Raw genomic sequence first — 25,277 nt, forward strand, 5'->3', positions numbered from 1 at the left:
ACTCTTAGAGCACTCACTGACTAATAGAGCTAGCTGAAAAAAGTCCCATGAAATATATTTCAGTCCTGCTATACTGCTTTGTTGGAGCAGAAGTGCTTCGTGGATATCATTTCCAAAGATGCTTTGATCTGGGAAGTTTCTCAGTGTTTTAAAGCAGGAAGTCATGTCCGCTGGTTGGAAAGAAAGGGATCTTAATCAAAAGTCTACGCCTTCTGATGAGAAAACATCAATTCGGCAAGTTCTCACTTCTCAAAAAGCTGCAAAATGTGCAAAATGTCACAAAAATGAAGTTGCTCCTAAAGTTTGACCAACATCATCCTCAATAACTTAAAGCAAGGAGACACAAAAGCAGACCTGAGGGAAAGAGGACAGTGCATGAACTGGGATGTGGAAGGTGGTAACACTGGAACCACCACACAGAATAGGGGAAGAGAGACTTTTTGGAGAAGAAGAATTCGTGAGCGATGGGGAAGAGGGCACTATGGTCGGGCAAAGCACCAGAGGCAAGGTGATGGAAAGGAGGAGACGGGATCTGCAGCTGTGGCCTGGGAACCCTGGAGATGTTCAGTACAGTGACCAGCAGGAGAGACCAGGCACAAAACCACCTGTAAAAGGAAACAGCAAAGTGCGGGTTGGCCTCACACGCTGGTCAACAGCCAGATGGCAACCCACTATGATCTCTTACTCTGCTTTCTGAATCAAGTTAACAGTGTCCGCATGATGGATATGAAACCTTCCTGCCCAAAAATCACATGGATTGAAATATCTGAGTTAGGTAGATAATGTCAGTTGATTTTGTAGAAGCCTAGGAAATAGCTCCATGAAAAAACCCAAACATATTAGGGCTGGAAAATACCACAGAAGTAGCCTCCAGTGCCACTTTGCCCTACACTTCTTTCTGTGCAATGGTTGTAGTCACGTAGTTTGTTTTATTTTCAAACAACTGTATTTCTGAGAATCATGAAGCCCCCAGCTCAACTTTCCACCAAAAAAATGTGGAGAGTTGTTGACTGGAACTCCCTGCATGCTCAGCACGTACATGCTGCTGTGCTCACCTAGAGTCGCTGCAGAGACCAGCTAAGTGAGCATGTAGGCTGGCCTCATCCTGCCAACGCCACGCATCTCCAGGGAGCTTTGGGGTGTTATTTCCTTGGGAACGGAGGGGATGCGGCAGCCTCTCTTTGGAGATGCCCTGCACTTCCCATGACAGGTTTCTGCGAGAGCCCTGGAGTTGGTGTCTCCTGTGGGACGAGGAGCAGTGGTGCCTCCGGCAATGCCAGGAGCTGATGTGCCTCCAGGAGGAAGGGGGTCAGGAAGAAGGAGGTTGCAAGGCTGCTGCTGAAATTATACCGCAGGTGGAGGTAGCAGCATAAAAGGAAAGACAGTGGGTCTTGAACTGTAGTTATTTTCAGATATTTCTAAGAAACTCATGCTGTTCTTATGAACATAATTTTCAGTTTCCAGTTTTATATGCTACACATTATATATATATAAAATATACTATATATAATATATAGTATTAGAGAAGTCTATTAATCCGTGTAAGTAATTGCATAAAATTTGTACGTTCTCTTGAGGGACTGATTTATTATCTGTAAAGATAGCTGCATTTTGACTGATATTCAAAATATTCTTAGTACAGTCAATGTATCTAAACTGTAAAGGCAGAAAAACTGCCAGGTGGAGGAAGGGGATCATCTCAGGCAGTATCTGCCACTGAAAGGTCTTAGCAAATTTGGTTGCTCTTTAGCATCAGCTAAATGTCACTAAGAGGGCTGATACATACAGAAATTCCACAGAATTTGCAGCTGCTGTTGATCACAGTCACAGAGTTAAAAAACTTTAAGGCAAGGAAAAGGACTAAATGTAGACATACAGATATGACACATTAAACAGCATGAGCGGAGATTCAACAGAGTTGAAGAAAGAATTAAGAAAGCTAAAAATCTTTGAAGCTCTGTATACTGTTTGTGTGAGTCAAGACACATAGCCGCAGCTTTGTATTGCATGAAGAAAACATAAAATAGGTTTGGTATGTGAAATGGGATCACCACAGTCAGCAGACTTCCCAAAATGAGACTTCCTGCATCAAAGCAAGGACAGGCATTTTTTTTAGGTTCTTATCAAGGTTGAAGCCAGTTCCTTATAATACTGTAATAATATTACATCATTGCACACCTGAGCCACAGCTAGAAACTTTCCTCTTAGGAAATAAAGTACTTATACTGAAGTCATTCAGGCTTTTTTGCTTGACTCCTCAAATACATATCAGTCTCTAAGTAAAGCAAGTCAGGCGTGCAATGGCACTGTTCAGAGAGGTTCCTTCACAGTGCCACGGCTTTTACAGGAGACTGCAAAAATTGATGGAGGCTAACATCAAACACAGCAAAGGCTGTCAATTCACACTGCATTCAGAGCCAAGCAGAGCTTAACACTCCCTAAAACAGCCAGCAGTGTGAATGCAATCTGAAGGCAATGTACTTGGGACCACCCAAGCTCACATGCTTGCATGCAAACACTGACTCGCTTATACAGCTCAGAAGATCAGGAAGAAGAACTGACTCCTGAACAAATTCACCCAGGAGGCCAGCACAGAGACACTCCATCCTCTGAGTCTCATTTTCAGCTGCCTCATCAGCAAATGCTGGGTTTGGTTAAACTTACCTATGACACTCCCATAGGCACTAGACACACAACATGCCAGGAGGATGACAACAGGCACACCAAAGCTAACACACCTTCTCTAGTCACCACCTCCAAACCACACCTCTGACTAGCATCTGGAAGTGGTCAGAACTTTTGGTTAAAACCATCTGGCATATAGTGTGCTACCACCTCTTGCCCAAATTGTCACCTGGCACTGCACATTCTCCCCGCAGCTGAGAGGCACCAGCTGGTTGCAGTAGGCAGAGCAGAGACAGCTCTGCCATTAGCATGTTTCCACCACAGCACCAAGACTGGCAAGAGGTCACTCCGCAGTAGGGTCTCATGCTGCCCCCAGCACCAGCCTTGCCATTTCAGAGACAGAGCTGGGATGGGCACTGACCTTGCCATCTCAGAGACGGAGCTGGGAATGGGGGAACGAACAGCAGCCCAGCAAGCATGAGGAACTCCGGCAGGGGCATGTGCCATGGCTGTCTGCATCTCAGCATCTTTTGGCCAACATGACCTGATCAAAAGCCCACACTTTTGATCCTTCTGATCTGCAGGCTCCTTCTGCTCCAAATTTTTGCTCTCTGGCTTTGCTCACAATGACTTTAAAAGTAGAAATTAAGTTGTTCCCCCAGAGTGCATTTCTGGACTCATTACCTGCAGTCCCAGCAAGTTGGGAAGGGTTTGTGCAAAAGATGAGCCAACACATGGAAGATGTTCTTTGTCCCTTCCCAAGTTGGTCCATTCTTTTATGCTGCCATCATGCAACACCAAACACAAGTGGCCCAAGCATAAACCCATCCGGGCATGTAGTGCTGTCTTATAGGACACAGATTTTGGCGCTAAGCCCAAATCCTTAAAATACCAGATAATCCCTGAAATGCCAACTACAGATGAAATTGCTAGTAAGAAGAGAATAAGCGCTGATGCCTTATTTAAAGGTGCACTGTTTAGACACTGCAGTGACAAACAATCTATAAATATTCAAGTAGAGTTTTAGAGGTATGCATTCAAAATAGTGTGCTGATAAATGTATTTGTACATTAATGGTGGAGTGTGCATTGTTACAAGAATACAGAAACTGTAGACACTTAATTGCCCTCGGAACCTTATTAGTAAAAAGAAGGAATTTTTAAGAAATAGTGACATATATGTTGACATCAAACTAACCTTTTCTGCTCACAGAAATACTTTGCTTTCAAAAGAAACTAAAATCCAGGAATTCATAGTTATGCAGCAATTTCAAGTGCAAATGCCAGACAGATACCCAAGAACAGTGTGAATCACAGGTCTACACCTCATCCAGCAAAAACAAAAGCAGAAAACCCACGGGATTCTTACTCATACTAGGTTTGATTTTCCACAGGTAGGCGGGAGAAAACAAAAATGAAAGACATTTCAGCGTGGTTGAATAAACAGGAATGAGCAGGGGACAGCACTCTTACAACTGAAAATGTTCTCACTTAAGTAATGGTTTTCAAAAGCCTACACCAAAGCACTAGACTCACAACAGCACGCCAGTGAACTTTGCTTGAAGGTGGACTGGTGTTCAACAGTTGAGCAGCACCATCTCTAACCTGTGACGCCTTCACCAATAACTCCAGTTACCAATAGCACTTGGGAGGATGGGAGTAAAAATGCACAAGTTTTGAGCCTTGCTCTAGACAGCTTAAAATCAGATCTGGTATTGCTTTGCGATACGGTACTAGTTTCAGTGGTTCTGCCCCACGCTCCATCAAAGCTCTTTGTCTCCATAGCTCTTCAATTCCTTTCCTAAATTGGTAATGAGCAGCAGAGAACTGAAAATAGATTGCAGATGTGTGGCAAGATGTCAGTAACATGATATACAGAGACATCATTTGTCATTGATGCAAAGAGTAGCCTATCAGCCTCGTGAAAGAACTATTTGCAGAGACACTACTTATAACATCCTTTTGAAAGTTCATAACAAGACAGTGATGATGATACCAGCAGCAACATAACCAGAGTTTATTCTTATATTCCTACACTACAAAGGATTGGTCACATTTTTTATAAGCTCTGAGATGTTTCGGAGCCTGCATCTCACTAAAAGGGAAGAGTTCAATGCTTAGATCTCTGAACAGACCCAGGCACCTAAAACAGGTGCATGATTCCAAAATTAGACCCAAGAGCCTGACTTCTCATGCATCAAAATCTCTAACTTAAATATGTTTCTAACCATACCCAAAGCCACTGGAAACTTGGCCACGTTGAGCAGCAAGGTGCTTTGTTCCAGCTGGCATCACCAAACATGTTGGCACAGCCCAGAGACCTGACAGAGGAAGGATAAGAGTGGCCACTGCCATAGCAGCCTGCTTCCTAACCAACAGATGGGTAATTAAGGCTCTCGCCTAGGTAAGAGGATTCAAACCTGAATTTCACAAGCAAATATCCTAAAATATTTTAAACCCCAGTGTCTGTGTGGCCCAGCCACTGTCCCTGAGCTGCAGGCATTGTGTTTTGTATGGGAAAACTGACTACCAGCTGGCACAGCAAGAGGCTTGCTCTCTATTCCCGCGACTGGGAGAGCCTTCTTGGAAGGAGGAAATGGAGGTTTCAGTCAGTGGCCAGTGGATATGTGCTACTGCTATATAAAGCTCCTGAGAACATCGTATCTATTTATGTCACCCAATTTAGCCTGTAAATCTCATGCTAACATTGACGTCTAAAACAGGCCAGATGAATCATACTTGAGAAATGCCCGATTCTCCCCACTGATGATAAAGGGAGCCTAGACTGTAAAGCTCAGCTGTAGATGTCAACACTGAAGATGTCCAAATTGAGATGAATCTCACCAAAAGCCACGCACAGAGTAACTTAATTATTCAGCTTCTATTTAGATGTCTAACTATTACCCACATCAGAGGGAACTGAGTAGGAATTAGGCATCCAGCACCCAGAGCTCACCCGAGGACATTAGAGACAATGACTATCTTTATCTTCTTTCTTGTGCTATGCCAAATATATCATTAATGCTTAGCAACTTAGCGAGCTCTGTGGTAGTACTGAGAAGCTCCAAAGGGTATCAGCAAATGTCTATTACTCCATTTGGTAACTCAAAGAGCCCTGAACAGCATTAATGAAGTTTAAGCACTCAAAACAATCTGGAAATGAAACAAAATTCATTTCACAAAAATGTACATCAGCTATGTCTCTAGAAATGGTGTATAGCAGAAGTCACCAACAGTCAAAATTCAACCACTGAATTATACTGCATACTATAGCCAAAACAAGAATGGTCATCTAAACACTATTTCCTATAATGAATAATGAGGATGGTAATTTATAGTTTTAGTTTATGAAACACAAACCAAATCATATTATTTGTTAAAATTCATCTCTGTGCAACAAAATATTGTTAATAAGAGAGTCAGTAGCATAACAAAACAGCCAGCTACATACGCTTTAACAGTATGTACATGATGGTTAGACTTAAACAATTGTGAAACGTATTTTGCTAGTCCTAGTGTATTATTTCTCTTATCCAAAGCCCTGGGAGCAGATGGGAAGAGTACCCGCATCATTCCTAGTCCTCAGCAGCTACAAAGGGTCTGAAGCAAGCCTGGTCACTAGTCTATGCTGAAGAGTCTTGTGTCCTTATTCAGCAACCACCAATCTCCTTATTAAGTTTCAAATTCAAATTTTGTCATGCTTCTATGAAATGCGCCTGCGTAAGGTTTTTCTTAAAAACAGATTAAACGTTATTGTGATTACCTTTTTATCACTCTAAGCCTGAGAATATTGACCTCCATTTTGAAGCCTAACCTTATTTTTCATGCCTTTCAAGTTTATGTGAGGTTGCCTGTTTGATACTCATACATGAAAATTTCATATTGTTGGCTGTGCTCTCAATAAATTATTTAGAAGGTCTGAATATTACTGCAGTGTTCAGATTTTCAGAAGAGTTTGGTAAATCCCTTTATTCTGCTGTTCTCAAAAGACAAACAACTACTCAACACACAACAATAGCATTAGAAAAATAAAATGAAGGCTGGCTTGGAAGAGAGCGAGTATAATTATCTACTGGGAATTTGTTATAACTCAGTAGTATTTAAACATTTGCAAGAACTTTTGTCTTAATTTTAGCTAAGGAAACATGCAAACCAAAACCAGGCTGTTGAACATATTTACCTCAGGCTAAAAGAATACAAATCCTCTTACAGACACATGAATTATGATAAGCAAATATCATGAAGTGCATGAATTCAAGTGATACTGGAGAATAAGGAAACATCTTCAAATCAAAATACACACATGCAATGGTCTTTTGTAACTACTCATCTGCAATATAAAACATAGACCTAGATAAATATAAGACAATAGATCTGTCTTTTCCTAAACATCCTGAAAAAAACTCCCTACAGCTTGTATCGTCCAATTAATTTTTTTTATAGAATTAAAAAACCAAAACAGGTCAGGTTCTTCCTTGCTTAAGAATTTGTTTAATTTGCCCTAGAAACATATTGAAATCTTAAACACAGCCAACTCAAGGCCTGCTTGTTACTCTCAAAGTGTGTAAATAATGTTTATCAAAGTTCTAATGTACTGCAAAATTATACTGGTGCATTATAAAATTTAATACTTATTTTCTAGTACCAGTGCAAGTGCGACAGTGATTGTACAGTGATGCACGCAACCTGTGTTGACTAGTTTCAAAAGCTTGCAAGGCTGGAATTTTTTAAAACCTTCTAGAGAGCAGAAGTTGGGAATCACAGGCAATCCTTAGCTGGTGTGAAGTACAAGATTTGGGATGCTAAAATTCACTTCAGCTGCTTAAAGACAGGTGCTTTCTGAGGCACGTCAGGGAGAAGACAGGAAGGCAGCCAGTTCAACCCAGGCCAAGCAGCAAGCTCCCACCCTCGTGGACTGGCAGGCAGGGGCCGGGGATGCTGTATGTTATCGCAAACAGCACGACACGCGTATTTGGGTAACTGAATTGTCCCACTGAGCTGGCCAACAGTCCCTTCGAGCCTAGTTGTCCTGACCCCAGCCAACTGCATATGCTTTGAGAGGGGTACAAGAAAAAGGGTGTACAGCGAATGAGCCCCGCATCCCCTCCGCAGGTGCTCCCATCTCTAGGTATGCTGGGTTGTGGCATATAATAGTCATCAACAAACCATTAAAGTATCCATTTAAATAACTGTATTTGTACTTTTGCAGCTTCAATGGCAAGGAGCTCCATGATTTAACTATACAACATGTGAAGAAGTTTTCCCTTTATTTTTTAAGCTCTCTTTTCTGTAAATTCTTGCATTTTCATTAACAGCAAAACATTTTTGCTTTATCAACAGCATTTAACATTTATAGTCATCTTTCACATCTCTCTTAACCATTCCTTTTCCAAAATTGAGAAAACTTACTTTAGTTTCCCATTACACTGGAAGATGTTCCCTCTCTCATCATCTAGTTTTACTATGAGGTTTCTAAGCAGAGGCAACCAGATCTGCCTATGACACCAAAATCTGGACATAGTGTAGTGCACACCCAGTGGCAAAATGATGATGGCCATTTTACTCTTCACTCTTTTCATCATAATTCCTAAGATTCAGTTTGACTTTGTTTTGACTCATGCTTAGCACTGAGGTGACATATTTTGACAGTCACTCCCAATATCCTGTCCCACATATTCTGCATTATTTTTCCCTGTTCCATCCCATCCTGCCCCCCTTCCTTTTAACAGTAACCCAGTTAGCTTTAAATTTGACTATCATCTTGAACAGCATGGTATATGATGCTGTTATCTTGCTATTAAGCCCCCATGATCACTTGGACCACTTTTAACTTCAGGCATCAAGCCATGACCATGACACTTCTTCCTCATCAGCCTCAGCCCTCCCTCCTTGCAGTCAATTCCTTGTGTGACATAACTCAGGTGAAAGCTGGCATACTCTTGTAGTTCAGATCGTGAACAGGAGTGAGCAATAAAGTTTCTGACTCCATTTATCTTTAATATACTTGTGCTTATCTTCCTTAAAACAGACCTTAACAGGATTGATTAATGGACTGCAGTAATAAGGGACCTTAAATAATCTGGTGTTTTGCAGTCTAAATATGTTGGACATCCAATACAGCAGCTGTCTGTTGGACACACAGGGGGTTTTTAATACCAGTCTGGGGACTATTCTGCCTGGACGTGAATGTGCAGAACATCGTCTTCCTCACCCAAACTGCTCATCTCAGAGTCCTTTCCATACAACAGATCTACCCAGAGGAGTCAGCAGTGTCTGTGTCGCTGCCTGCCCAGCCCCAAAGCAGGTAAGTCAGGCTGTGGAAGGGCTGGCTATACCTCCCTGGGGAGCAAGGGGCTGACAGCGCACAAGAGTCCAGGTGAAAAGGGCAAAGGTAAAGAAAATGAGTACAGAAAAGTAAAGACTGAAGCGCACTGAGAGTTGCTGAGAACCATGAATAGAAGAAGGAGGACCAAAATACGCCATGCTGATTATTATGGGAACAGGGCACGAGAGTTTAAAAGTGTGATTTAATTTTGTATGTATGATTCATGCAACAAAATAATTCTGCTTAAGCACAGTCCCTCATTTAGTTGGTGCAGAATGCTATAAAAAAAAGAAAGCTAGACAACCCTCATCTGTAAACTGGAACAAAACTACAAAATAGCCTAGAGATTGGTTGACATTTTAAGTTAGACAGGAGGGAACAAATGAGGATTCATATGGGAAAAATATAGTAGGGTTTATACTAAATATAAGGTGGCATTTATACTGAATTCTGACATATGAATGATGACTGGACTGTAACAAATGTTTATATAGTCCTTTGACCATACATAGTATATTAATATTGTAAGGTCTAATCAATGAAAATACTTAGTTCTGAAGGTTCAAATCAGAACAACATGGAAAAGAATATGAAAAAATAAGAACATTCACTAGTCCTTTGACATTTAAAACACACCTAATGAAAACCGAGTCAAAGTAATGAAAGCAAAGTGCTTAAAAATAAAAATTCATAAAAATAATAGCAATATTAAAGCTCAGTGGCATCTGTTTGTCTTATCTTTATGGATATGTGGCTAAATGGATCAGAGTCAGAGGTGGTCACAGTAATACAATACATATGCTTATCCTTTACAGCGTAACTCTTTACGGTGTGGTTTGTGAAGGCTGGGCATGCCAAGTAATTGATGGCTACCTTACTAAGGGTATGACTGTAGTTATTTTATGGTGAGTGGTTTATTCTTTGTTATAGGTTTGTTATAATGGTCAGCTACTGAGCAAGAAGGACCAAGGGCTGGAACAGCAGGACTGCGGCAGGTTGTGATTAGGAAACATTCAGCCGGGCTAAGGGGAAAAATCCACGCAGTGCCTTCTCTCTATTTTGCCTGGGCAAAGGGTTGGATCTGAAGATAAAAGGGGTCCCTTCCAGACTCTTGTTTCTAGATGTTTTCTAACAGATGCTTTGCCACCTTTAAATACTCACAAAAAAACCCTGAGCCCAACATTCTGATAAAGCAACAAGCCATGCACACACAGAAAAAAAATAACTGCAGCACGATGACTTTTGTTGGAATGAACTTGTCATTATCATTTAGCTGCTTGTTAAATACTTTATATACACAGCTAATTCCCAAATGGTCACTTTCTGTTCTTAAAAAAAAAAGGGGGTGGGGGGGTACAGGGGAACGGGACACAGGGGACAGGATGGTTCTTGTCCCTGGTGTGCGCACAACTATCCCAGATAATATCAGTACAAATTCCCCAAACAAAGAACAGATTTTTAACAAATCAGTTCATGTCCTCTTTCCATGCTGAAATTCTTTCTGTTCTACACATCCCAGTGAAAGAGATAAGTATTCACAGCCATGTTGCTGCTATGACTCATATCTTGTTAGAACAGAAACAGGCACTTGGCTCTGTGGAAAAAAAATCCCACAGCTGCCTGCCTTGGTCTGCTGCAAGCCTACGGCTCCCCGGTTGTGCACTGCTGTGTCACAGAGGTCTTCATGTCCCACAGGAGACAATTACTAAGAAGTACCTCCAGAATAAGCAATGTTCTGCATATTATTATAGGAGGGTGGCAAGGGCAAAAATGGTAAATATACTAACCCTCATGTTTCAATTTAGCCTTGACAGTTTTCATGCGAGGAATCAGCAGCGCAGCTTCACGTCATAGCGACAGTGCTCAGGGCAGATACGCTTTAGGCAGAGACGTGAGTCAGTTGGGTGGAATGGCGTACTTCATGTTTAAGGGCTTTGCTGTCGGGAGCATGAAACCTGTGCTCTTTGGCAGTAGAGGGTTTGAAGAGGACTGTGACAAATGTGGCAAATGGGTGGGATATCATGTGGCATCTTCTGTTACTATTTTGACAAATGCTTATTTGAGATAAAAAATTTCTGTTCTTTCATGCCAATTTGAAAAGTCTCAGAAAGCAGAGTTACACCATGGGAAAGTCAGCTACCTGGCAAACTAAGATGTACAACTACCACAGCCACTCTCCTAGAGAAGAGGTGGTTAGTAACAGGAAGAACTAAATTAATTGCTAGAATAACTTGTATTGGTATCATCAAGAAGAAACCAAGCTAGCCAAAAGCTATGATGACTAGCAGATTTGTGCCAGAAAAGAAACATGAAGAGGTTTTTATCTTCCTAGCCTTTCTTTTTCAGTTTGTCAATGAAAATTTAAGAGTAAAACCAAGAAAGCAAAGTTAGTCAAGTGTATTTGGTGCAAACATCACTGATTGGACAAATGCCACATAGCATTGGGAATGCAGTTAAATCCATAGACCCTAATTGGTCATTCTGTTTCCTGTTCTGTGGCATCTCTTTACACCACTGAATAAATTGGGTTATCAAATAAGCTCCCAGGGACACTAGCTACCCATAATAAGATAGGCCGTTAATGTAAGCATGGTAGTTGGTCCACATCTTACTGAAATGTTGAAGTTCTTCTTCCAAACCCCTGTTTCAGTGCAAAAATAAAGGCAGGCACTTCAATCAGCTTCCCCTCTGGGATTACTAAGGTCGAGGTAGAACTGTTATCGATATGTTGTGATGGGTTTTAACCACAACATCCTTTCCCACAGAACAACCAGGAGGAGAAAATACTTCACTGTGTTATCACCAGCAGATACCCATACTTGGGAGCAAATTCTGAGCAACTGGTGCAAAGAAATATGTGCCTCAATGTGGAAGAAAAATCTACCATTCTGCCCAGTCCTCACTCACCAAGCAAGGTCGCTGTGAATCTGTACTACCTTGAGTAAAATCAGAGAAACTTTCTACTTCAGTGAAGACTCTGGTTTTACTGCAGATGTTTGAAGTTGGACTCTTTGAGAAAAAATGGCAGAAGTCTCGGGTTCATCTTCAATTTCTCCCTCTAACTCAATAATTAAAGCACAGAGGAATGGCCAGCCACCACTAAAAGTAGTCATGCCACTTCACACATCATAAAGATTTTATCTATAAAGGAATTAGGTACAGATAAATATAAGTAGCATGCATCTTGGAAACCATATATTCAATATTTTCTTCCACTTCTGTCTTTGAAATTCTGTGGTTGATTCAAAGAATGACTCTGACATCTGTCTAATCCCCTCAGTGTTGCACACGGGAGAATGAGTAAGGAGAATCAGATAAGCAGAGGCTGGTACAGAAAGGTATATCTGGATACGAGTGGGGTCTATGCATCAGTTGGGATGCACTGTACTTGGAAAATATGTAATGGATAGAAGTCAACAGGAGTGCACTGAAATACATTTAAAAAAAACAATAACAACAAAAAAGGTGTTCTAGGAATCCACTTCTGTATATCTTCCACCACATTAGCTCAGAGGTAAATGCATATTCTCCTACCCAAAATCCTAAGAAACTTGGACTTTGTACTTTTACTAAATAACTCTTCCATAAATATTAGCAATATTGGGGCAGTGCCAATATTATTTGAACATTTATTGTTATCTTAAATATGAAAAGGTGGAATAATTAAGGGATTTAGAAGACTGAAATGCTTAAAAATTCATAAATAATAAAACATTCCTACTGCATCTTCTTTCAAAGACAATTAAGTACTTTGATCTTTCCAAGTATCATTTCAGCTTAGAATTGAATATTTCAGTTCATTTGGTTGAACTGACAAAAAAAAAATAAATTTATTTTTTATTTACATCAGCATTTAAATGTCCTTTCCAAACACTGTGTTGGTTGCTCCCTTCACCCAGGAGGGGTACTATGCTTCAAGTTTTACAGTCTAGTTAATACATCCAACCCACTGTCAGAGTAAAGGCAGCAAGATCCTAACCACAGGCTGTGTGATACGACATGCCAAAACAAGAAAATGCAATTTAATCTTCAGGTGACAAAACCCAAAATGTATAAAATAAATTTGAAAAAAAATATGCAAAAAGTATTTTTACTTGAGTTGAAATTACCCTTTCTAAAATTTTGTTTTCAAAATTTAAAAAAGTGTCAAGAAAAATGGAGGATTTTTTCCCAAGAAAATTTTTCATTCTGCAAAAGCTGCATTTTCTGTTATAAATCATTCCTGCTGGAACTGATTTTATTCCATTTCCTAGAGGGTAAAGGTACACTTTGCCTCTGTAGAGTGTATTGTAATGCCTCCTGATGATTTTTTTCCCCTCTTTTAGACCTGACATTTTTCCTTATTGCCCACACTAAAATAAACATGACTAAACACAGTTTTCCTGTGAGCTCACATGCAAAAGTAGCTTGGGCAATGTATTCGTTTTGCTGTTTATATTATCCTGTTGAAAACAGGGAGAACTTGGCACTTTCTCAAGTCCCAAAGAATAAAGTCAAAACAAACCCGAGCTGTCATTAGGCAACTTCTCTGAGCAGACTAGCGTAGAGCTGCAGGACTTGCCTCAGAGTTCAAGATGCAATCTCCCTCCAAAGTCCCTGGCAGAAGGAGATATCACGTGGTTTATGCTGGTTTTAGACTTCCACTTTCTCACCCAGGGACAACTTCCAAGGGCTGGAACCATGTCCCTCATCCTTGTAATGAGATGGGGGGCGTGCAACCTCCTCTCCTTCACATTCCCACAGTTGTTCCAGGGCAAGGAGAAATACATGCTACAGAGGCAGATTACATCTAACTAGCTCAGGAAGTTAGACAGCAAAAAATCCCACAGATTTAATTCAAGCAAACACTCTTGGAACTGCTGTTTATGGATGCACACCAGTGTACCAACCTGTAGCATTTTTGTGCTCATTCTCTTCTCCGTTAAACTTCAATTTTGCTTTTTGCAACAACCGGCATTATGCATTGTGCTGGAGAGGAGCACTCTTCAAGAGGGAAAAACACTGCATCAAAGCAAGATTTCTACCTTGGACCGCAGCAAATTGCTTGGCTAGCCTGTTATTACACTTGAGGCGTTCTCAGGCAGCTGGGCCTCATTACAGGCAATGGAGCTTTAGCCATTAACTTCAGAGAGATCAGGAAAAAGCACTAAATACAATGAAGATAATTTAAAGCATGTTAAGCAAGAAAATGAAATGGTATAGAACATTGCTAATGTTGTATGCTAAGCGTGCTTCCTATTGAGTGCTGCTGGAAGACCATGTATGCCTTGGGACAGACGCTCCCACAGCACTTCTCTTTTTCTTCCAGCCCAGTGCAGGCCTCGCCATGCCACAGCAGAATGAACAGCTACAAGACGAGGTCCATCCCTCCTTCCTCTTTGTACCAGTCCCAGCGGAGGAAACATTTCCAGGCAGAGCATTGTTGCAGAAAGCAGCTTTTGGGGGAAAAAAGTGTGTGATCAAGAGTTTGCCTGTGTAGAATTTGCTGATTTGTTTGCTCTGAGTTTTAACAGCACTGAGGTAGTAAAGTGGAAGATCCACGATGCGGGCATTTGGGGGTCAGACCAGGATTAGAGCTAAGTTTTGAATAGATCTGTAGCCTCCCATGTAGATCTTTACCTTCCATACAACACAGGTAAACACATGAGGCTGTCTGAGCTTCTGTGCTACAGAAGAGAGGTCTCAGGAAGGGCATGTGTAGATGGACAACCCAGAGTGCTGCCAACACAGGATGAAGCATTGGGAAGCAGTTAACAACTCTGGGCCCTTGCAGGCCAGCAAGGACAAGGACCCCCAAGCCCAGGACCAGCGAGGGGGAGTGTCTTCTCCACATCCCCCTGCTGCGGTTTGTCCTGCCAAGGAACAAGCCAGCAAGGCGGACACTTCAATGGAAACTTCAACAGCAAACAATTTACAGCTTTAGAAAGCTAAACCCAACCAGACTGATGCCACCTCCAGCCCCACCAGCTGGCAGCATTGCACTTAGGTGCTTTTCCCAGGTCTCTGAATGTGGTTGGTTGGGATCTCATGTGAATTTTGTGAAACACAGAATGGGAGCTTTTCTAATCTACCAAACCCCATAGGCATAACCAGACTTAATAAAGAGCAATTTTTTAGAGAGTTTTCAACCTTTTCAAAGTCTTAAGAAAGAACTTTTCTCCACCATCATTCATTCAGTTTGCTCACCACCACAGTGATTTTTTTTATCCATTTGGGGTTCAGCAGCCACATGCCAACATGCCTGCCAGGTCTATCCCACCTCCCCCAGAGATGCTAAGGCTCGTTCTTCAGCTTTTTAGTGTAATTTCATTGTGAAACAACACAGCTCCAAGCTGATCCAAGTTTAACCTCAGGCTAAGTCCAGGAGTCACTTAGTCCAAATCCTCCCCCAAAACATTTCCACATTTCTAAGGAAATGCATAAGTGTTGCAAAGACAAAATTTCAGCTCTCAGCTATTGAGTTTTTGCAAATTTTAACTGAACCATATTTTTGTGAAAGGTACACTTAAAAAGAACTTTAACAGCTGCTCTCAATTAGGCTTTAGATGATTAATTCTGAAGTAGGTTTTATGAAAGAATGAACAATAACAGCGGAAGGTCCAGGCATTAATATTAACCTGTAATAAAAGGAATGATGTTTAAACCGTTCCTAGAAATAAAAGATGAGTACCTGGTCCTACAGTGCTGGAAGAAGCACATAGCTTAAATTATATCCAATCAGGCAAAATACAGATATTAAATATTTATGAGCAGCTCTGATATATTCTGAATTAATCAGTTCTGCACATTTAAAAGTTTTAATATTTAATGCTGCTACCTCAACAGTCCTGCAGAAATATTAAACTTTTGTACAGTCCTTTAAAAGGAATAGCAAGAGATTTTACTACACATAACATCTTAATTGTGGCTGTAGGTTTTGTGCTGGGCTGTGTTTTGTGGAGAACCATGATTATAATGTATTGAACTGCAACTGAAATTCTCAATGTTTTCACCACAGATGAAACAGGAATAAGGACAGTAATGAAAATAAATGAAAATAACAATTCTTAAGCCAGGGGTAAGTACATGCGCAATCTGATTAAGTCTCCTAGGCATGATGGATTACTCATGAAGGCTTACTAATATCACACTTGAATGAAATCTCTCAGATGAGTGTAAATGGCATGCTAAAGGCATTTTAGATATTGTAGCGTATTAGTGTTAGTGTGTGAGTATAGTAAATCTCCAAAACACCAGCTGTGGTAAGCAAAAATATATATAGATATTTATCTGTCCACAAATTCCCTCACTGTAAAAAAGGAAAAATTCTGAATTTGTCTTCACTGCTGCCAATAATGGTAATTTTAAATACAATATACAAGAACTGTTATAGTAATTTACAACTAGTTTTAAAATATAATGTTTAAAATCATATTAAAGTTGAAAATGAAGACATGACAACCTTCTTTAGAAGAAATTGAGTCATATACGATGCTGATTTCATTATTGCAATGCTTGCTTTGATTATAAACATATTTCTGAGATTGTCTGCTTTATTACTTCTGAATAAAGTAAGAATTCCTTAGAAAATTCCCAGATAAAACACTACAAAAACACAATACCATAAAACTGTTGGAGTTTGGTGGAAATTGTAAGAGGACGACAAACAGTTCACATTCTGCAACACCTGAACTCCTTGCCCATCTCTTTGCCCTTTGTCAGTCAGTGTAAATTCAATATATAGCTATTATTCTACATAGTTTTGCCTTCATTTTCATTATAGACCACAAAAAAAGAAATTACTGTACTAAAAACCTAATACTACTGGTAAGTTCAAAGAGAACCATAGCTGTCAGGAACACCCTATCATTGTAGCTCTAACACATAAAAATCAGTATATGTAGGTCATTACCAAGGCACAGCCTGCCCCCCATATCAAGTATTCTTAAAAACAACCAACTCAAGAAAACCTGCCCCTAAAACAACAAAATCAGTAAGAGATCTCAAACCTTTATTCTCCATTTGTTTTTGAGGGAAAATAAACATCATCCTTTAACGTCATTTCCTTCTAGTAACCAAATCTGCCGCAAACACTTACACATGGCAGATGAAAGAGAGAAGCTCCGCTTCAGTCCTTGCATCACTCCTGCTAACCCACGCTCATTCCCAGAGACCTCAAACAACCAAAGCTTCCACACACAAAAACTTCTGCCCCTGAGATTACTCTTTGCTAATTTCCCGATATTGCTTGTAAGTGAACTAAAAAAAACCAACAATAAATCTATCCTCTAATGAGATGCTAGAGAGCAGCAGCCAGACTCCTTTACAGAACCAGTTAAAATAAAAGTGGGTCCTTCATTCCCAGTGCTGAAGATCATTGTCCAAGGGCAGACATACACAGGTGAAACAGTGTTGATCGCAGTTGCTTTGTGAAGTGTTGTGTTTCTACGAAAAACAGAGAGGAAAGTATGGGGAAGTTAAGAGAAAAGGCATGAAAGAAAATGCAAGGACACAATCTGAATACCTGTGCTGAGCACAATGTGCTGGGTTGACCCAGGCTGGAGGCCAGATGCCCCCCAAAGCTGCTCTATCACTCCCCTTCCTCAGCTGGACAGGGGAGAGAAAATATAACAAAAGGCTCATGGGTCGAGATAAGGACAGGGAGAGATCACTCACCAATTACTGTCATGGGCAAAACAGACTTGGCTTGGGGAAAAACAATAGTTTAACTGATTACCAATCGAAATCAGAGTAGGATAATGAGAAATAAACTAAATCTTAAAAACACTTCCCCTCACCCCTCCCTTCTTCCCAGGCTCAACTTCACTCCCCATTTCTCTCCCTTGTCCCCTCCCACCAGCACAGGGGGACGGGGAACGGGGGTTATGGTCAGTTCATCACACCTTGTCTCTGCTGCTCCTTCCTCCTCAGGGGGAGGACTCCTCACACTCTGCCCCTGCTCCAGCCTGGGGTCCCTCCCACAGGAGACAGTCCTCCATGAGCTTCTCCAATGGGCTGCAGTCCTTCCCATGGGCTGCAGTTCGTCATGAACTGCTCCAGCGTGGGCTCCTCTCTCCATGGGGCCACAGGTCCTGCCAGGAGCTTGCTCCAGTGTGGACTTCCCACAGGGTCACAGCCTCTGTCAGGTGCATCCACCTGCTCCGGTGTGGGGTCCTCCACAGGCTGCAGGTGGAATCTCTGCTCCACCATCAGCCTCCATGGGCTGCAGGGGGACAAGCCTGCCTCACCATGGTCTTCTCCACAGGCTGCAGGGGGATCTCTGCTCCAGCACCTGGAGCACCTCCTCCCCCTCCTTCTTCACTGGCCTGGATGTCTGCAGAGTTCTCACATCTTCTCACTCCTCTCTGACTGCTGTTGCATAGGGTTGGGGGTTTTTTTTCCCCTTAACTCTGTTATCCCAGAGGTGCTACCATGGTTGCTGACGGGCTTGGCCTTCGCCAGCAGTGGGTCCATCTTGGAGCCAGCTGGCATTGGCTCTGTTGGACATGGGGGAAGCTTCTAGCAGCTTCTCACAGAAGCCACCCTGTAGCCCCCCGCTACCAAAACCTTGCCACGCAAACCAATACAGCACAGCCATGAGACCAATACGCTTATTCAGCTGATGGAAAGGCCCTGCAATGGCCAAATCTTCATGTTGCTCAAGGAAATCATTCAGAGATCATCTCATGTCCCCCTGCACTCAAGGAAACAAGACTTCATTAGAATAAGGAGGAGTTTATCAAAGAAAAAAGGAGGGGTACCAATTTCTTTTTCTTCTGGAGGTGATTCATATGATCCTGCAGAGAGGTAATCTCAGTGGGATCTACTATCACCTGAGAGGTGCTATGACCATTCCATTACAAGGTGCAAGTAATAGACGAGTCACAATGCTCACAGAGGGATACATGACATTGTAGTGACCCTTGAGCAAGATTTCAGAAAGAGTTTAAAATCAAACCAAAATGATGAACCAAAACTGTCATAAAAGAATTTCTAGAAACTTCTGCATTTTTTCCAGAAACGTCAGGGAGTATCTTGCAAATAGATGGGATTCTTACTGAAACAGCTACAGCAGACTGGGGGAAACCCATTTTCTGGTCGGAATGGTGAATTAATTAACCAATTAGCAGCCTGACCTGATGGCACAGACTAAGTTTTTCCCAATAACAGGAGGGGAGGAAAATTTGGACTAACTTGGAATATGCTAAGAAAGAGAAACTCTAACACAGACCTAAAGAGATGAGCAATCACTTCGAGAAAGAGCTTAAAGAATTACAGACCACAAGGACACCAGTCACCTAGATGCTGAGTTGGATCAATCAAAAGATTTCCCTAACAGCAAACATCCACCACATTTTTCTTCCCTGACTGCACATGTAGCTGTTCCAGAATGGAAGGCTCTGGGTATCACATATAAATGATAAATAATCTTTAGAGGGAAGCCCGTGAACTCAGACCAGTTTTGATCAGTTCAAAATCACGTCTAATGTGTGAGAAGATAAACAAAATTTCCAGAACCCCCAGAAGTGGTTTTGTTAGGAAAAAAAAAAACCCTGGATATGAATTTCATTGTGCTTCTTACATCTTCCTCTGAACAATGATATTCACATCCGCATGTGGCACCATGCCCACACGCAAGTCCTGAAGGCGGCCACCAGTTTCAGTTGGCCAGACACAGTCCGGTGGTAGGAGGAGAGGAAAAGAAAATATTATAGAGGGCTTGAAGAAACTTCTGTTCCTTGTGTATCAGAGCACAAATATGGAGTCAAAAACCAAATTATTATGGAACCACACTTGCATCTACACAGGTGAACTTGGACTCGTAGACCAATATCAGAGAAAGGAAGTTTTGAAGTACATAATATGGGCTACAAATTAAAGAACAGTGGATACTGGCTTGGACATCGTTGTTGTTTCAATAGACATAGGAACCAAGCTGGAAAGTGAACCCCTAATTGGCTGTGTATGTTGCTGATAATGCTGGGGACATAACTTGTCCACCTGAAATGTGGGAAAAGAGGATTTGATTGGAACTGACAGGAATTTGAGCAAAAGGTTCAGACAGTTAAGGAAGTATAGAATCATAGAATGGTTTGGGTGAGAAGAGACCTCAAAGACCATCTACTTCCTAACCCCCTGCCATGGGCAGGGACACCCTCCACTAGACCAGGTTGCCCAAAGCCCCATCCAACCTGGCCTAGTACACAATCTAATACCATGTTCAGATTTAACAATGGCAAAACCCACACCAAATCCTTATAAGACAATAAAAGCCAAATAAATTAAAAATGAAGCACATTGAGATGTAGCTCCTCAAGATCCTTAAGCAATCGGTCATTGCTCCCCTGGGTAGAAACACAAAGGCAGCAAGAGAAGGGCAAGGAGTGGCTAACCCCTCTTCAGAGGCACAGGTTCTCAGGGGAATTTTAGCTGCTAAAATTTCAGTGCATTTGAGACAGCAGTCCATCCATTTGCAAACTGTTACCAAAAAAGCTACAGAATAACAAAGATGGGAAGTGTGGCTGTAAAGGTAAAACAGTAGATGGAGGAAATGGTGGTGTGGGAGAGCTGTAAGGGCAAAGGAAGGTCTCAGACCCTCTCGTGCACTGGTCCCAGCCCCATGGTTTTACATTTAAGCAAGGAGCAGCAGATAGTTTTTTGTGAGCATCGGGATTCGCTCTCCAAACGAACAATCATAAATAAGAAATTATATCGCGAGGCATCACACCACACTTACAAGCTGTAGAGAAGAAGTATGCAGAAAGAGCTTTCTGTGAAGCACAGAGAGCTAAATGAAGGTATTTTAAAGGCTTCTTACCTTTTAGCATGGGTAAATACCCTGGCTATTACAGCAGGTTCAGCATGCTTTTCCCCAAATTGGCCTGAAGAATGGTAAACAGCCAGTGGCAGTAGGTCCAAACAGCAAGGAAAGCACAGCTTTCACACATACACAAATCCTCACCAATTTGCATTGATGGATGTTGCTTTACACCTGCTATGTGTGAGGGGTGACAGAAGCAGCCTTTCTTGGCCAGATTGCTGTATCCAGAGGATATCCTAAGGCAGGGATTGGCAGAAATTAAATTGAGGGAGAATGGGAAGTGACTGATGTGCGCATATATAAGTCAAATATGGAAATACATACGGCACAACAAAGACATACCTATGCCATTCTAGTGATTTACACATAACTAAGCGTCTTGCTTGCAAACCAAATTCCTTCGAACTTATCACAGATCTAATCATAAAAGGGAGGAAACCTGCAGGTCCCAACAGGCAGTCTATGAGCTACACACGTGCAGAACTGAGGTGGAAACTGCACAAGTTTAAAATACTGATTTGAAACCTGATTTTCTTTCAGCAAGTGAAAATCTTTTTCAAACTAACCAGTAATTATAAAATAGCCATACATAAGTCTGCCAAACATCTGCACATCATTTTAACAAAACCAAATCTTTAATCAACATTGATCAAAAAGGTAAGGTTGGTGGAAAGTTATAAGCAAACCCAAAGAAGCATTTGAAAGGAAACTGTCCTCTAGCTACAGCTAGAGCACTGTGTAGATCCTTCTGTGCTATGGGGGGTCAAGGAAATAATACCAGTAGCGTAATTGTAAAGCATATTGGAAAGGCAGGTGCTGCAGTTCATTGTTATGCTAAAAAACTCCTAACAATCTTCTATAGCTATTGCAGCTGTCTTTCTTTTACCAATGTAAAATAATTATCCATCTGATTAGCAAATGTAACCACCTGCAGTTAACTGGTTTACCAGTTTAGCTACTTCTAAGAACGAAATGTCTTTAAAAATCAGGCAAGTTAATGCTAAAACTAAAATGCACTTTAAAAGTTTCATACTGCAATAATATTTCAAATGGCTATGGAATTATTTTTACTCTGGTACAAGTGCTCCAAAAAATGTGAAAAAGTGTCCTAAAAATGGTCTCAATAAATTTTAAAGTATCAGGTAGTTCAGTCAGTATTCTGTGAAGGACAATTATTATAACCACATTTTTACTACTAAAGATACCCATCACACTACAGACACCTAGGCACCTCAGAGAACACATTTAAATATATACAGTCATTAAGTATGGCCAGGTTCTCATCCTCTCTTTCTCCCCCAATTTCTCTCTTTTTTTTTTTTTTTTTTTTTTTTTATTTCCTGATGATCGTAGTTGTGCTGCTTATATGAAAAAAGCTGTTCCTCTTCAGTATTCTTCACCTGGGCCCGTAAAACTACTCAGTCACTTGCCCAGGGCCATTTGACAGCTGAGTAAAATATTAGTTTTTTCATTAATATAAGTCATCATTGTAAAGGATGAGGAGGGTAGATTTTCTATCCGAGCTGGCAAATTTTCATGGCAATTTTGATTGAATGACCTTGCTCTTCCACTTAATCTCACTGGACAACTAAATATTTAGCAATATAGGCAAATTATATCAGTATCTTCCTGTGAGATGCACAAGTAAAACTGTAAAAAAGTTACACTTTGCGACACAGATTTTCGTTAAAGTCTTTAATGCCTCTTTATTTATTGGCTTCAAGGTAATCTGTAGTTCACGTATTTTTCTCCCTCTTTCCTTGTCCCACCTTAGCTTTCTGTATGTCCCATCAGAACATATTCACATTTGAAATCTGCTATTTTATTTATCTACCCTTGTAGCTTCCTTTTAAATATGAATATGGGTTTTTTTCCACTCCTATTCTGCTTCTTCTCATTTAAAAGAAGGCAGTCAAGCAAGGAACATTTTATATTGGGTAAGTCTCATTTCCACACAGCATAACAGAACCGCAAGTGGGTTTCCCCATCTAAAAGCAACAAAAAGGTAACCATCTGAAAACTACTATGCTTCTGTAAATCCTCTGAAAAATCAGTGAAGGAGAAAGGCACACGGTCGCCTTCGCTCCCCATGGAGGGGAAGTCTGCCACAGCCACGTTAGTAGACACCAGAGAACCTGCACAGCACAAGACATTCTGCATGCTCCAGCTGCAGGAAAAGCCCTGTCCACAGCTTGCGCCTCATCAGAGGAGGACTAATCCCAGCTCGAGACACAAAGCCACAGGGAACCGAGCTCATAAGTTCCTCACAGTGAACGACTGGGAGAAGGAATTTTTATTTCTGTTGGCAATGGACAACCCTTTGCTTTAATCAGTAGCTGCTTGATATAAGCACTTAAGAACTCACTGTCCTATGCAGTTATGACTATCATACATGAAACTATCCAGGCAAACATAGAGTATCCTTTAAAAGTAATAATAATACTGTGATTAGAAGTGGATAAATTCTTTGTTGTTGTTGTTCGCAAATAAAATTGTATTCTAATATCTGGGGGAAAATCACAAATTTATGCTGTGCCTTGCAAATAATTTCTCCTCCCCAACAGGATAAAATATCAAATGATGAAAGTACTATATGTAGTAAAAAAACCCTGCATCATCAAGAAGACTGGGATGGGAATAAAAGAAAAGGAAGGTGTGGGAATGCACCCTGTGTTGCAAGAGGGCACCTGAAGAAGGCTAGGCCCATGCAAGTCTCAGCTGTACATTCCAGCTTCTCTAGACCAGAGGTTTTATTCTGATGTAAAAGTCAGTCATCTTCTCACTTTTGTCCCATTGTAAGACAATAGCATTTAAGGAAATTCAATGAGAAATTCACATAGTATTAATCTGCTTTTCTCCTCCCTCAGATGGGAGGAAGAACTGCAAGCAGCAAGGGAGATTTCTGAGAAGAAAACTCCAAATAAAGTTTTTTTTTCCTGTAAACAGAAGATTCCTGCCCATATGTGGATATAAAGAAAACAAAACTCCCTGGGGACTCCCAGATGTACAGCTCCTGCTGTATCAGACATTGCTGGTACTTCACCCACCAGCAGGATGCCAGGATCCCCTAGAAGTCCCCTGTGTGAATTAATTCCCTTTTCCTCAACCCACAGTCCAAGGAAGAAGAAGAAGAAGAAGCCCCCAGCACAATAAAAGAAGACTTGTGCCCCTTTTTTACACCCTGAGATTCTTTGTTGTTTCCTTGCTCACTAAGTTCTAGGTCACATCGAATCCATATAAAACCTCCATCCCACCAGGCAGATTAGGAGGTCCCTCGCACATTGCAATGCAGTTGGAAGAACAGCATGGAGACCTACATCATGAGATAAAGTTATTATGAATATATTTCAATTATTCTTTATATTCAGGTTCTGCTGCAGAATTTACAATTCCTGGGTGCAGGAACGAGCAATGTAGCATGTCTTGCTATGTTGAGTTTGGGTTTTGGCTTAATTTCTTCAAACTTTAAATAGTGGTATATCATGCACCATGCTCATTTTGTATTTGTAACAGTCTCTACAGACTTAAGCTGTTGTAGTTTTCTTCCATTTGACTTTGTAATGTTTCCAAGGCACCTGAATTTAAACGTATTACACCTTTTTCTATGCTAAACTTGACATTATAAAATAGACTCCACAGACTTGTAATAATATGGTTATGAAACAACTGAAACATCAGAAAATCTCATTGAGCTGAATGGAGAATTATTGTCTTTACGGAAGACATTATGTCTTATGAAATCTGAGTTCAGAGTGCACTCAATAATCATTGTCAGACCAAAATACAATGGCAGTTGAAAGTGCTTTTATTCAAGAAGAGCAGAGGTCTGTTACAAACACCTTAGTGCATGCTGTATGCAAAGGCAGGAGAAATCAGGAACTACATTTTGTAAACTGTTTGCTAACTTCAGAGCACTACGCTTTTGAGCCTCCAACTAGAAATATCTAAAATCTGAATTTTGCAAAGATTCCCATTAACTTCATCTGCACTTAACATGTGCTGGAAACCTTTGAATAAGTCATCAGCACACACAATGGGCGTTTAAAATCTGAGGCAGCGCACACCATTGTGCACTTCAAGACTGGGGTCTTGGAAACTGAGAGCAGACCCTGCAGGAGCAGAGAGAGAAGCTGGATCACAGATTTATGCAAGGTTAAAGCAGAAATAGTTGGATAGATTTAAAGCAAGAGACTTTATCAATGCAAATTTGCCATTCAGAAAGTAATTATATATGTAAGGAAATGTACATTATGCCTTAAACATTAAACTGTTCATGTTACCATAGACAAATACATATAAGTAATCATTCAGTAATGATTCATAGCAACATACTATAAAAAAGATTTCTGGCATTTTTATGTTTTAAGTTCTGGGGATTTCTATTCACATGTAAACCTTATTGACTCCAGTTGCTCCAGTGGAATCCCCAGGGTTACTTGTCTAAACCATTGTTGCAAAGTCGGGCTGGAAATCTGCTAAGAAACCAAAGTTTTGCAAAAAATTAAGTTTTGAGGAGGCAATTTGTGAG

At 40.9% G+C, this 25,277-nt stretch overlaps 1 protein-coding gene across 2 annotated transcripts in view; it reads right to left on the reverse strand.

The window, feature by feature from the left end:
* Positions 1-25,277, reverse strand: part of RELN (reelin) — a 297,263-nt gene that overhangs the window by 251,287 nt on the left and 20,699 nt on the right. The window lies entirely within an intron of this gene.

This window comes from Balearica regulorum, chromosome 1 (genome assembly GCF_011004875.1).
Source record: "Balearica regulorum gibbericeps isolate bBalReg1 chromosome 1, bBalReg1.pri, whole genome shotgun sequence".
In the NCBI taxonomy this organism is placed as follows: domain Eukaryota; kingdom Metazoa; phylum Chordata; class Aves; order Gruiformes; family Gruidae; genus Balearica; species Balearica regulorum.